The sequence below is a fragment of the Marmota marmota genome, unplaced genomic scaffold (genome assembly GCF_001458135.2).
Source record: "Marmota marmota marmota unplaced genomic scaffold, marMar, whole genome shotgun sequence".
Taxonomy (NCBI): domain Eukaryota; kingdom Metazoa; phylum Chordata; class Mammalia; order Rodentia; family Sciuridae; genus Marmota; species Marmota marmota.
Genome location: NW_026000005.1, coordinates 12,310,883 through 12,325,256, shown reverse-complemented (window position 1 = coordinate 12,325,256; position 14,374 = coordinate 12,310,883). Strand labels below are relative to the sequence as shown.

The 14,374-nt window shown below is 38.0% G+C and overlaps 1 long non-coding RNA gene across 4 annotated transcripts; it reads left to right on the top strand.

The window, feature by feature from the left end:
- The first annotated feature begins 1,000 nt into the window (after positions 1–1,000).
- LOC107138556 lies at positions 1,001–13,784 on the top strand. 4 transcript variants are annotated; one of them, XR_007349414.1, is made up of 3 exons: positions 1,001–1,117; positions 9,871–10,298; positions 10,449–13,784. It is a non-coding gene; the product is annotated as an uncharacterized LOC107138556 (long non-coding RNA). The 4 variants fall into 4 exon arrangements; XR_007349413.1 differs by having other exon boundaries at positions 9,871–10,636; positions 10,774–13,784; XR_001503013.2 differs by having other exon boundaries at positions 9,871–10,985; positions 11,611–13,784.
- Positions 13,785–14,374: the final 590 nt, after the last annotated feature.

Below are 14,374 nucleotides of genomic sequence, written 5' to 3'. Positions count from 1 at the left end.
CAAGATATTTGATAAATATCTTGATTAAATATTTGATAAATTCACATTCTAAGCTCCACCCCAGAGCTTCCATTCAGAAAGTCTGCAAAGGGGTTTTGTGTTTGTGTATTTTAACAGTTCTTTAGATGATTCTGCTATTCTGCTTTAGACAAATACTGCTCTCAGATCAGCAGGGCCTATGGATAATTGCCAGACATAGAAGATTTCTTCTCCTTCTATTGCACTTTGGCATTCTATAAATGACACAAATGATTCCAATTCTACCAGTCAGAGGAAATTGATTACAAATAGCTTGAATACCACTGTTTCAGAGTCTATAATGTATTCAAGAAATCTTTTATGAAATCCTGGTAAATTGATCAACCTTTTATGAAATCCTTGAGCTGATTGCTTATCCCATTATCATTCTGTAATACACAGAACACAATATAGTATATTACCAGTTAATGAATGATAATCACACATATTAGGCCAAAAATAAATAGATGGTACTGGGAGTTTTGAACAGTTCAGCTTATATTGATAGCTTGACAAGCATGCAGGATTCTACCTATTCTTTCCCTCTCTTTGGGAGTTGTTCATCAATTATAGTGGATAATAAAAATCAGTAAGGCACCACTTGATCTGAAAGCCATATTTGCTTCCCAACTTCTTGGTTCTTTTACATTGTTGTGAATTAAGTGCTTAATGATTTCTTACTCTGGTTTCCTAGGTATCAGTGTAAGCTAATACACTTCTTGCTATTTGCAAAGAACTGTCCTTCATGATTTCTCAGAAGCAAAGACAGCAACTGTGATTGTTAAATAAACTCTAGACCCAAATAGAACTTTATGGTTAATTTCATTTACTCTATACAACAATCATATAAAGTAGGTAAATGACTTACTAATTGAGTAACCTTGGGCAAAGAAGGCCTCTGAACATTGCCCTTCACACCTGCAATAGAGTATGGAGGGCAAGGTTCAGGGGTAGTCTTTGCCCAAAGTCACTCCACTTAGTAATAAACTGAGCTGAGTATAGAGGCTGTGACTTCTGAATATTCATCCAATTCTCTTTCCACTGCATTACACTGCCAGTCATCTGGTTCTGCTGGTTCGACTATACCCAGACATTCCAGGTACTCTTTAATTACTTCTTCGCCTGTCCTAGTTGGCTGTCCAATCTCCTCTCACAGCTGAGAATTGTTCTAGCCAAGTGATCACATCTGACCATTCTATAAAAAGCAGAAATGAAAACTACCTCAAACGTTTCTGCCATTTCCCTATCTTCTATATACACTCTCTTTTCCTACCTCTCAAAGGGTGGTATGTTCCTGGTCATCTCCTTTGTCTATTATATTTATTATTTCAAAGTATTTAGTTGGCCACAACTATGTAGTTGGCATCATATTTGGTACTACTGCAGCCACACAACAAAATGACAGTCTCAGAGCGCCAAATTCACAGTGGCTATGGTTGATAAACAGGAGGGGAAGTAGATGAGGGCAGGAGGAGTTGAGCCAAGATTAACTCAAAGCAGTTTGTGTTTTGACAAGGACCAGGTGCAGATGGATAGGTGGGAGGTGGAGGTCCGGGATTCTTCTATCCTGTTTCTCAAAGTCTGGCTACTACATATGCCAACCCCAGGGGTGGAAATGGACAGTCATCAAGGTAACTACTGCATGTGCTGCTGATCAAAGTCACTCAGTGATGGCTGCTGACATGGTCATCCACTCTGGGCTTTTTGAGAAAGGAATAGGCTGTTGGAATAACTTTCAGTTCACAGCTAGTAGCTATAAGCAGCTCAGAGTGCTAAGAGAACCTACAATCATACAGGCCTGACAGGAACACCTGCAGGACAGAGTGCTCTGCCCTAGAGAGCCGTCTGTGAAACCACATCCTCAGCACTTGTGGTCAGCGTTGCCAAGCAACCAGACTACCAGGTCAGGAAACTGAGAGTCAAGTGCTTCAGGGCATGTAACCCCCCCAACTCATAGCCTGCCTCCCTTAGGGACAAAGACCCTTCTAGACTGCCTTCCATCACAACAGCAATATTTAGTGCTTCCTCATAGTGCGGTTACATTAGGCATAAGATGATTGGCTTATAGATGCTAAGGTGCTTATGTGTGATTGGTGGGCACACCCTACCTGAACCCTATAACAGCTGTATGCATTTCAAAAATAAACAAGCTTGCTTGGAGGCCGACTAAGGTTGTCACCTGCCAGTTCTCACCAGCTCCCCATGTCCATGTGTTGCTTTGACACCACGTCTCTACCCCCACTACCGAGGTAGCTGAGTGACCATCAACCACACCAGGGACTCAGGAACACATACAGCAAGCCACCTGGCTTAACCATCTCTCTCGTCTCTCACCTTCATGTGTTAATTTTCACCATTGCTAGACTGTATTTCATGTCCAGTTGACATTCACTTGCAGCAGGTACTCCACATTTGAAGACAATTAAAACTTCAGGCAGTAGAAACTGTTTACTTAACTCAATAGTTATTATGCATTCATAATATAGGTAGAAGTCTTTGCAACTAGGGCTAAGGGACAGACATAATGAGATGTTTTTTGCTGTTGTAGAGTTGACATTCTAGGTATCTTGGAATTCCAGCTACCCTTTTCAGAGACTTTCACATCATCATCAAATCTATTTATCATCAGTGTCTAATGTAAGATAATGTAGTTTAATGAGGTGGAAGTCTACTTTACTATTCCAATGCTTGGGTCCCAAGGAGTCTGTATTAATTGGTCATTGTGGAGGCCTGGGCACTGACATTATGTGAAAACTCCCAATATGACTATTTGAATGTATCCTAGGGTCTTAGAATAAGCTCTGTTGTAGTGTTTTCCACTCCTGCCAGGCCCTAAGAACCACTTGGAGGCATTATTAAACCTGGACCTCAGGCTCACCATATTAGAATAGAAGAATTGGGAATGTGCATTTTTAACAAGCATTCCAGACCAATCAGACCAATTTGGGAAATACTGATTTTTGTCAAAAAAATGAAATAAAGCCTGCCAACTGAAACGCAAATCATTATCATAAATGTGAGTTTTAAGTTTTATTTTTTAAATGTGTAATCAGTTTTTTCATTATTAATGAACCACAATTAATCTTTATAATAAATTTCATTCCATTGTTTTATGAAATATCAGGATTAAATGGAATTAAAATAAATATAGCCATGTATATTACTATCCTTTAAATTGCCAAACTAACAATGGGTTTAGTCTGGGAGTACTAACACAATTACAAATCAGTTTGTAAAAATATAAAATACATTAAGCATTATTGCAATGCAATTCTATGTTTGGGTTCAGAGCATCTGATTTCTTATTCACAAACTAACTTAAATATTCTTGCTAAATGAAATTTAGTCATGACAAAATATTTGAGGAAAACTGTCATCCAGAAAATTAAGGTCAACTGAAAGCAGATGGCATCTATAAAATAGGGTGTTGATTTTTCTGTTATGCCAAGTAAGACAATAAAATAAAACCTCTGCTAAAAGACAGTCCTTCTGGAACATACACATCTCATCTGGGAATGCGTGAGTGTGTCTGTGTGTGTATATGTGCACATGCACGTGCACATGGTTTTTTTTAATAACCCAGACCTCTTAATACCCAACCTTTTATGTTTCCTTCTAAGACTTTTTTTTAATTTTTATTATTAGTTGTTCAAAACATTACATAGTTCTTGACATATCATATTTCATACATTTGATTCAAGTGGGTTATGAACTCCCATTTTTACCCCGTATACAGATTGCAGAATCACATCGGTTACACATCCACTTTTTTACATATTGCCATACTAGTGTCTGTTGTATTCTGTTGCCTTTCCTATCCTCTACTATCCCCGCTCCCTTCCCCTCCCCTCCCATCTTCTCTCTCTACCCCATCTACTGTAATTCATTTCTCCCCCTTGTTTTTTTTCCCTTTCCCCTCACTTCCTCTTATATGTAATTTTGTATAACAATGAGGGTCTCCTTCCATTTCCATATTATTTGAAAATAAATATGATGGTTTGAATGTGAGGTGTCCCCCAAAAGCTCACATGTGAGACAATGCAAGAAGGTTCAGGGAGAAATGATTGGGTTGTGAAAGTCTTAAACCAATCAGTGAATTAATCCTGTGATCGGGATTAACTGAGTGGTAACTAAAGTGCTCGGGTGTGGCTGGAGGAGGTAGGAATTGGGGATGTGGCTTTGGTGAATATATTTTGTATCTGTCCAGTGGAGTCTCTTTCTCTGCTTTCTGATCACCATGAGAGCTGCTTCCCCTCTGCCACGCTCTACTGCCTTGAGGTTCAGCCTTACCACCAGCCCTGAGGAATGGGGCCAGCATTCTATGGACTAAGATCTCTGAAACCATCACCCCCCACCCCAAGTAAACTTTTCCTGTCTACAGTTGTTATGGTCAGGTCCTTTAGTCACAGCAGCACAAAAGGTAACTAAACCAATAAAGTTCCAGGAGTCATGATTTGAGGAAGAAATGCATTTTCAAGCCACATATTTGTACAGTCTTCTAGAGCCTATTAAATAAACATTTAATTGGCTGTATTTTCATTGACATTCACTAGAAGGACAATGTCTCTTTGCTAACTTTTGAAGAACTTTATTTTTAGCCTAGGTATACTTTTGGAGAAAACTTTCTCAATTTGATGCACAAGGAAAATCTTGTTCTCAAGGCTCGAGTGATTGACCCACACAGACCACCAAAAAAGTTGAGGAGAGTACATAACACAGACAAGAGAACCAGGCGGCTTTGATGAGAGCAGCAATAAGAGACACCATATTGCAGGAAGCAAGGGGTTGCTGCTGGGAGCTTTCCATCATTCATCTCAGTTACACCAGTCTAGCTTTCAGATAAAGTGAGCAACCCAGAATTTTTCATTTGAAAGTGGAGAAAGCCTCTTTCTAGGGCACTGAAATGTGAAAGGCATGAATAAAGATGAAGAAATGGGCATTTTCATTTTGATTGGAGCTAAGTAGTTTAAAAATGATAATGGGATTGAAACGCATTTAATAAAAAATTATGCTGTGAATAATAAGTTGGGTATTGTAATTCTGACATTAAATCATTTTCTAGAATACCTTATTTTTTTTCAGTAAAATACAAGCTCAAAACTGAGAACTAGAAAATACATTTGGTGCTTTTCTATCTTGAAGGATGTTTTTTTTTTCTTTTTTGTTGAAAATAAAAGGCAAAATCATGACCTAAACTAATACTTATGGATAATATAGCATAGAGTTTAAAATTGAATGTTTTATGAAATGCTTTATAAATATTAACTCATTAGTCATTTCTAAATTCCTTTGTAAACTGTTGCAACAATGCTATTAAAAGAAGCCATACCTTCCTCCTGCCTTCCAAATGGCTTTTTCTGTCCTGGGCTCTGTGGCAAAGAGCTGGGTGTTTCGAGATTATGTAAGTTCCAAGGAAGAATTTGGTCTTTTCCTAACTAGTGAAACTAAGTCACAGAATAAATTATTCACAGTATGAATTTAATCCAAAATAGCTTGTTCTCAAACCATATTTGCTGATACCTCTGTGAAATCTAGTGATGTGGAAAGATATTCATGTTATAACAACTTATTTTTTAAAAAGGTGTCATTTTTGCTCATCTGCATTTTCTAATTTTTCTTCAATGAACATAGATTTTATTTATTTACTGATTAATCATTTTTACAGTACCTAGATTATAGTATATGGCCATTGCCTTAGTGATGGTAAAAAAAAAGGTAAAAAAGATGATAATCAAGATTATAACACTTTTTTATGTTAATGAATTCTTCTTAGAAAATGGCAAGACACAAAATTGCAGCTTGACTTATCATCAAAATTTCCAGACTCTATGCACTTGTCATGGCTCTCTCACCTCCTTGCACACATTCTAGACTACCCAATGACCTTGAGTATGAGCACTGTGTAAAAACCAGAAGGTGTCTGGGAGTGCCCAAGGCTTACCCATTTCCTACAACAAAGGCAAACCAAACCCAGATCCCAAACCCCAAAGAGACCAGAAGAGATGTTGTGTTCACAATTTGTAGCCATAAAACTTATATGGTAAAAGATGTTTAAGGGGGAAAAAAATACAAAGTGCTATGAGTCTTGAAGACCTTCTTCATATGTGGCTGATTCCATTACCCATTCCTCCCTCTGGAATGTTTTGTCTCTTGCACCTCAGTCTCTGCTGGTTCTTCTCCTCAATTGTCACACTCTCTCCAGTTTTGTTCTAATGTCTCCCATTCTTCATTTTAACTAATTCCTCTTTCCTCTCCCAAAATAAATGTGCATGTTCACTGCCCCATTGTCTTATTCCTTGCCAACATGGCGTGGACCTGCACACCCAAAAGTAGGTGTATATTTAGAACTGCAGGCGTCAGTTTGCGTCTGTGCCCATGCACCACCAAAGAGTCAGGCTGAGTCTTCCACTCTCTGAAGAGACAGTCAGGACCCCACCTCCTGAAGAAGACTTCAGCATCTCTCCTTACTTCCTCCAAGGAAACTGCAAAGCACACAGAACAAGAAGTGTTGAGGAAGAAGTGTTAGAAACGGAAGAGAAGTGGGGAGGCGCCAATTCTTACGCCTGGTCTTTCTAAATCTGTATTAGATTGTGTCTGAGTCTATTTGACAGAGCTAAAAATATTTACATACTTGCCATCTTTCTCTGCCAGTTTCAGGAGATGGCTTGGTGGCTGCTCACTTCCAGGGCCTTCCTTATGCTGTGGTGGCACACTTGGCAAAGAGAAAAGAGCGAAGAGGCCAGAGAGCTGCACACAGAGAAATGGAATAGATGTAGCAAATTAGAGGAGAAGGCAGGGGAGGGCAGAGGAGCTGGCCCACATGGACCAAGGTGGGATTTAGGTTGACTGGGGAAAAGAATAGAGTTATTGAGGGGCATTGTACCCTGTGATCATGAGAGTGCCATGTGTCATGCACAGTATTTCCCTTTGCCATCACTTCACAAGACTCCACCAAAAGCATACAGGAATTTTAAAGATGTTTTATAATTTATTTGGATTTCCTTTAAATTTGACAGAAGCTAAAAGCCCTAGATCTATGGGGCTGGGGGTGTGGCTCAGTGATAGAGCATTTACCTGGAATGAATGAGGCCTGAGTTAGATTCCTAGCACTAGGGAAGGAAGGAAGGAAGGAAGGAAGGAAGGAAGGAAGGAAGGAAGGGGAAAGGAAAGGAAAGGAAAGGAAAGGAGAGGAGGGAGGAAAAAAGGGAGGGAGGGGAAGGAAGGGCTGGGAAGGGGAGGGAGAGGAAGAGGGAAAGAAAGATCTAGATCAACTCTTGTTTTGATGCATGTGAGATGTTACTGCTAATGAGCGTGTGACAAGTGAGAGTAGAACAAAGAGAAAGATCTATAGCAAACAAATGGCAACAGTATAGCTGAACAGAAAATGGTCCTTTAGTCTCCAGAACTTTAAAAATGTTCTTTATTTGGGAACATACCTCTATTTTTTAAATTCATTCTTTTAAGTTATTACAACACCAGGATACACCCTGACATAATCACAAAAACTTGCTTAAATATAGTTCCCAGCACTTCCCCCAGCTTCCCTCCCTCCCTCCACCAATCCCTCTTCAATCCATTCACAGTTTACTTTTTCCTATTTCTATTAGTGTCCTCTGGATACACTCAATGCCAGGACCCACCGTGCCACATCCATTCATGCACACATGAAAGTTCAGTCAGATTCATTCCACTCTTCTTCCCTCTTCCCGTTCCTTCTTCTTCTTCCTCAATCCTCTGTCTCCTCTACTGATATTTCCTCTATTTTGCTGAAATTCTCTCTTCCCATTCTTCTTCCTTTCTCTTTTTTAAAATTTTTTCACCCACCCCCAACCCCAGCCTTGAATTAGCTTCTACGTATCAATATCAGATCTTTCTAAAGATCTACTGTTATTTCAGCTATTTATTTATAGGATTTTTTTAAATTAGTGTCTTGTGGATGTACATGATTATAAGAGTCACTGGGGTATGTTCATATATGTACACAGGAAAATTAGGACAGATTCATTCCACTATCTTTCCTTATTCCATCCTTCCTCCCTTCCTTTTATTCTTCTTCATCTACTTCACTGATATTTCTTCTGTTTTTTTTTTATGTGTGTGTGTGTCCCCATATTTTGGTTTAGTTTCCACATATCAGAGAAAACATGTGATCTTTGACTTTGGGGGACTGGCTTATTTTACTTAACATGATAGTCTCCAGTTCCATCCACTTACTAGCAAATGCCATAATGTTGTTATTCTTTGTAACTAATAGTCCATTGTGTATATATATATCACATTTTCTTTATCCATTCATCTGTTGAAGAACACCTAGGTTTGTTTCATAACTTGCCTATTTTGAATTGTGCTGCTATAAACATTGACATGGCTGCATCACTGTAGTATGCTGCTTTTAAATCTTTCGGATATATACCAAGGGGTGGGATAGCTGGGTTATGTGGTTGTTCTATTTCTAGTTTTTTGAGGAATCTCCATACAGCTTTCCAGAATGGTTGAACTAATTTGCAGTCCCACCAACAATGTATGAATATACCCTTTTCCCCACATTCTTGCTAACATTTATTGTTATTTGTATTCTTGATAATTCCCATTCTGATTGAAGAAGATATCTCAATGTAGTTTTAATTTGCATTTCCCTAATTGCTAGAGATGTTGAACATTTTTTCATATATTTGTTGACATTTGTATTTCTTCTTTTGATAAGTGTCTATTTAGTTCTTTTACCTACTTATTGATTGGGTTATTTGCAGGGGGAGGGTTTTTGTGTGTGTGTTACATTTTTTGAGTTCTTTGTGTATTTGGGATATGAATGCCTTACCTGAAGAGCATGTAGAAAGGATCTTCTCCCATGCTGTAGGCTCTCTCTTCATGCTCTTAATTGTTTCCTTTGCTGTGAAGAAGCTTTTTAATTTGATGCCATTCCACTTACTGATTTTTTATTTTATTTCTTGCTCTTTAGGAGTCTTGTTAAGGAAGCTAGTTCCTGTTCCAATATGTTAGAGTGTCAGTCCTACATTTTCTTCTACTAGATTCAGGGTTTTTAGTCTAATTCCTAGGTCTTTGATCCATGTTGAGTTGACTTTTGTGCAGGGTAAGAGATAGCACACCCTCGTTTTTGCTAGACACTCATTTCTGCCAATTTTTCTCCACTAAAAGAAATTTTGTAGCATCACAATAATCTATTTAAAAACCATGGAACAAGGGAACCATGAAAAATCTGCACACACAAAAAAACAAAATCCATGACAAAACAAACAGCAGTGTGCATGCCACTAGATCCATTTCCTTTAAAAGTTGTCAGTGTTCATTATAAAATATTAAGTGACTGACTAAATATTAGCACGACTTTTTTTTTCTTCAGTGGAGTTAAAGACTAAAGGGACAGCAGGAACTCTTTCACTGATGGAAATGACTCATTCTGTTCTAAGTAAACTCCTACATAATCAAGTTTATTATACCACTCTGTAGCATATGTCTGGGGGAAGAAATCTGTTAATAGGCCATAAATCTAAATTCTAAAAATTAATGTTATATATTAAAAATATTGTCATGATTTTAAAATAAGTTCATTCTGAGATGTAGGAATTTTAAAAATGCAAAGTCAATCTGAGAAAGTAAATGATTTTTAAAATGAATGCCAGGAATCTTCTGATTTATCTTACTTACCAGAGAATTTTGTCCTACCTAACCTGAATTTTGCCCTGATCTGAGACAGTAGAGATATGTTTTGACTCAGCCACACTTTGGCAGTATCATAAATCAATAGTAATACTCAATTTTAATAAGATATATCCTATACATTCACAGCTGAAGTTTGCATTTCTCTGATTCATTAAAATCCTTTGTTACCAGATTTTAACTTCATGAATCCAGAACTTTCAGTGCCTCTTGCCAAAGGAATTCATATGGACACCAATCTGCCCAGCAGTTCCTCTGCAGGATGTCTGCACAAACGCCCTCTGTTCACAGCACCACGTCATTCTCCTGAAAGCTGAAGGTCTTCTGATTCAGATGTCTTCTGAGTGTCTTCTCTTTAGAAACTTCTGGGAAAGCTTCATGATGCCCCATCATTCCTCAATGGATAAGTCAATGAAGTGTGCACACGCACTCTGAGTTTCTGAAGGCCTCAATATAATCATGATCACACCTCCCTAAATTCCTCCCATCTAGTGAACTTTAATTCCTTTAACAATTATCTTCAGTCTTCACTATGATTTAGAGATAGGTAAATATAGACAGGCCATATGTCTCTTGACTGGGAAAAAAACATCTCTCATGAGGTAGGCCTATCTATTGTCTTTCTACTTAGCACAGATGAAAAGTCACGATGAATTACTTCTTTTCTTTTTATGTGCCCTGTTAAACCCTGAACAACAAAGATAAAACTGAGTTTCCTGCAAGGTTTACCTACTGACCCACTTATTTTTCAGGATCCAGCCAACTGAATGGTCCCAGACAAGGCACGTTTCAGGGGCTGGAGGAGTTGGCTAGAGAGGAAAAGAAGTTCAAAGCCACACACAATGCTCCAGAGCCAGATGAATGTGATACAACCCATTAACTTTTCTTTTTGGTTTGGTTGTCAGGAGGCCAAGAATTAGATATTTATTGTAAACTCACTGTGAGTATCTCTCTATGATCTCCCTTCCCAGATATGTGGGGATATGCGATGTTGGTGGTTAGAGTAAATTGCCATGTGCCTGGGGAACTGAACTGCGCACTGGGATCTGACCCTTCATGCTCATGATTGCAATTCAGGAAGCCCAAGAATGCCAAAGGCTGTGTTTGGAGTTGTGATCTGAGTACCAGAAACCAAAATGCAAATACTAACAAATATGAAAACAAAAAGACATCATTCGTGGAGCAGTGCAAAGCAAGTACAAAAGATGTGAGAATTATTTATGATGTCTGAAATTTCTACTGTGTGCGTTCTGGAAGCAGTCAAAGATGCTACAGTCCTGAGACACTGAGTAATTTTCTCCTATCTTTCATCACATTTTTGATCTCTGTGCCATGTGTTCTACCAGGAAGCAAGAGGGAACTTCCATCCACACATTTAACAGTGTACAACACTTGGCAGTTCCTAATGGCTCTCACACAGTGCCTCTTCTGGTCCTTATTCATGTACAGCTTGTGCAGGTCTTCCAGTAACAACTTCCCAGAGTTCCAATACCTCCATTTCTTCAATAACTTTTCAAAACTATTATTGATTTTTACCAAAAAGTCAATATTTTCAAATTAGCAGTAGACTTGTCTACCCCAGATAAGTGTTTGTTTTCCTCTTGTTTGTGTTTTATGAATATCTATAAAGCTGTAATTACCATCACCATCTAAAGTCACACGATGACTATTGAGCCATGCAATAAATATTCACTGTTGATAGAGTTATGGGTTATTCTAAACAATTCAGAGGAAAGCTATGATCTAGGAAGCAAAATATTAACTGGATCGATCATTGATTAGTAATGCAATGCTAATGGCAAATAACTGCATGGTATTTATATTTATAAAATACTTTTTCAATACTTATGTCATTTGAACCACACATCTTACTAAAGTAGTGCAGCACAAATTCTTGTTATTTCCTATTTACAGGTGAAGAAATTGAGACTCTGCGTTAGGTGACTTGCTCAGGATCAACAAGTTTTAAATGTCAGAGCAAGGACTCAGAACCAGGACATATGGGCTTCAAGTCAAGTATTCATTCTACCACTAAATCATGGTGGCCTTTTCCTGTCTTGAGCTTACATCAGAATTAAAATCTCAGACTAAAGGGCACTCACCATTTTGCTGGCATAACTGAGCAGCTGAATGTCACTGTTGATGCTTGCAATCTTGAGTTTTAAGTTTCATGAATGCATGGTCTTTACATCTCCTGAATGACTTTTATATATAATAAATATCAGAGACAGTGGTTGGTTATTGTCATTTTTCTTCTTAAGGATTTGATTGAGCATGTACAATTTGCTTGTGTGTACCAGATCCAGAGGTCAGCTAGAAGCAGTGAGTCACTATAAAGATAAGCATTTAGCCATTATATTAATTTATTTTAGGCAGAGATGCTACTTGACCATTTTACAATTGCTTCTTTGGAGCTGATAAAGAAATACAAGACTTTTCTGACTATTAATTATCATGACAGAGGGAGGTATTGTCCCTCTTCACAGGAGTCACAGTTGCGACTTCTTTTGTTGGAGGGACCATGTGGAAAAAATACTTACTCTAGAAGTCCAAAAGAAGATCCTAGGATTCTCTCATTTTATTTTTATATAAAATTGAGTTAGGGCTGGAAATGTGGGTCAATAGTAGAGCACTTGCCTAGCATGTGTAAGGCACTGGGTTGGATCCTCAGCACCACATCAAAATAAATAAATAAAATAAAATTGATTTGGCTACATCATTTGAGAAGGGCAGGATAAAGAAATTTTCTTTTCATTAAACATGGGCACGCAGGGCTCATCCTCCAGCTTCTTCTAGTGCAAAATAAATAGAATATATTTGCTATTCATTGAACCTTCCCTTACTAACCCTCCTCACTTTTATGCATGTCCTGACCCCTCTAAAACTTCTTTCCTCCAGTCTAGATAAGAAAATGATATCACTTTTTAAATATAAAAATCCATTTTCAATTTTAGGGGAAAAAAACAGTCCAAGTTCCCACATGACAAATTTTGCTATCTGATGAGCAAGAAACCTTAGAATAACAAAAGGTTTCTGTGAATTCAATTGTATGTTTAGAAAGAAAACTTTGTGCTTTATTCACTATGATATTATCAGTACACTTTTGGAAAAAAATAGAATGTGTATGCAAGACATATTTGTGTTTCGTCTACATATGGATTCACAGCAACCCTCCCACCCATACCTCCTCCCTCCCTTGACTCACAAGTTGGAAACTTGAATTTTGGCTTCTCAGACTGTTCTCTTATCTGAGCAGTCTTCATAACCCACCTTCTCCTGGAATAGAGACTATCCCTTGGGGCACGCTGAGCAGGAGACATCTGTTGGTCCGGATTTCCTTGTCCCTTCTGCAAACATTTCTTGAGCACCTCCCTCCAAGTGCATTCTAGATCTAGCTTGGGGAGATTTCTGGGGACTTCCCCACCCACAAACATCTGAAATTGCACTAGTAAGAACTGCATTCCATTTCTACTAAGCTTTAGATCTTTCAGCAAATTTCCCCAACAAAAATAATTCTTCAAATTAATAGTTAGTTCTCAATCCTAGATACACCATAAAATCACCCAGGGGAATTTTAAGAACTACCATTATCTGGGTCCTACCTCAGGCTAATTAAATTAGATTCTATGGGGATTGGGAATCCAGACACTGTTTTTGGTTTTTTGGTTTTTTAAATTGTGTTTTTAAGTTTCCATGTGATCTAACACATTACCAGGACATTTTTCAATATTTCTAGAGCTTTAAGAAGAGAAAGGCAATGAGAAGAATGTAGAGAAATGCCCCTGAATGTGAACATGCCTTGCAGTGTGGATCAGCAAATCTAGTGGAGAAGGAAGAATTCATGAAGATGAATGTTTTCAACCTCACAGCGCCCACTTCTCTAATGAACATCTTATGTAGGACATTTTCATCCAAAACTCTTTTCCTTTGACTAAGCCCTATTTCCTCATTCGTTTGAGTAGTATCAATATTTACTGAGTACCTATTAAGTGTCAGGCACAGGCACTTTGTCAGGCAAAATTCTATCCTCATAGAATTTACGTTCCAAGTGAGGAGAAAAACAATAAAACAATGAATTTGTTATCTGTTTTGTGCTTCCGGTTATCTTCTTTTTTCCATTCACTGGCAACTTCCAGTTCTTAATCTCACTCTGATCAGATATCAGGGGCTTTCCCATTAGACTACCCATAGAATGTCATCATGTACATATATCCAACTGGGGCTTTTAAAAAGGTATTTACAATCACACAGCACAAATCTATATCTGAGATGACTAACTTCCATCCCACCCTCAAAATATTACAGTCCTTTGATTTCAAAATATTTCTGCCTACAGGCAAATGTAGAATGAGGTCATGATCTGAAGCCTAGGAACATAAATTCAAATTGTGACTCAGTCTGACTGGTGTGTAACCTCAAGCCAATTACTTAAATTCTTCAGGTCTCAATTTTTTCATTTATGAAAAAGAAGATAACAGCAAGAAAAAAAAAGTTTTAAACAAGAAATAAACAATATATTCAACCAAAAGGACTCACACACAGCACACATCTAAAATCAGTGGCCAAGACTAAGACCACTCTCCCCTAGGGCTTCTGTCACCAGAAGTGGAGAAACTCCACCCTCCTCATTACCAAACTCCCTCACCACCATTATCTACCTCATTTTTTCATTGATTCC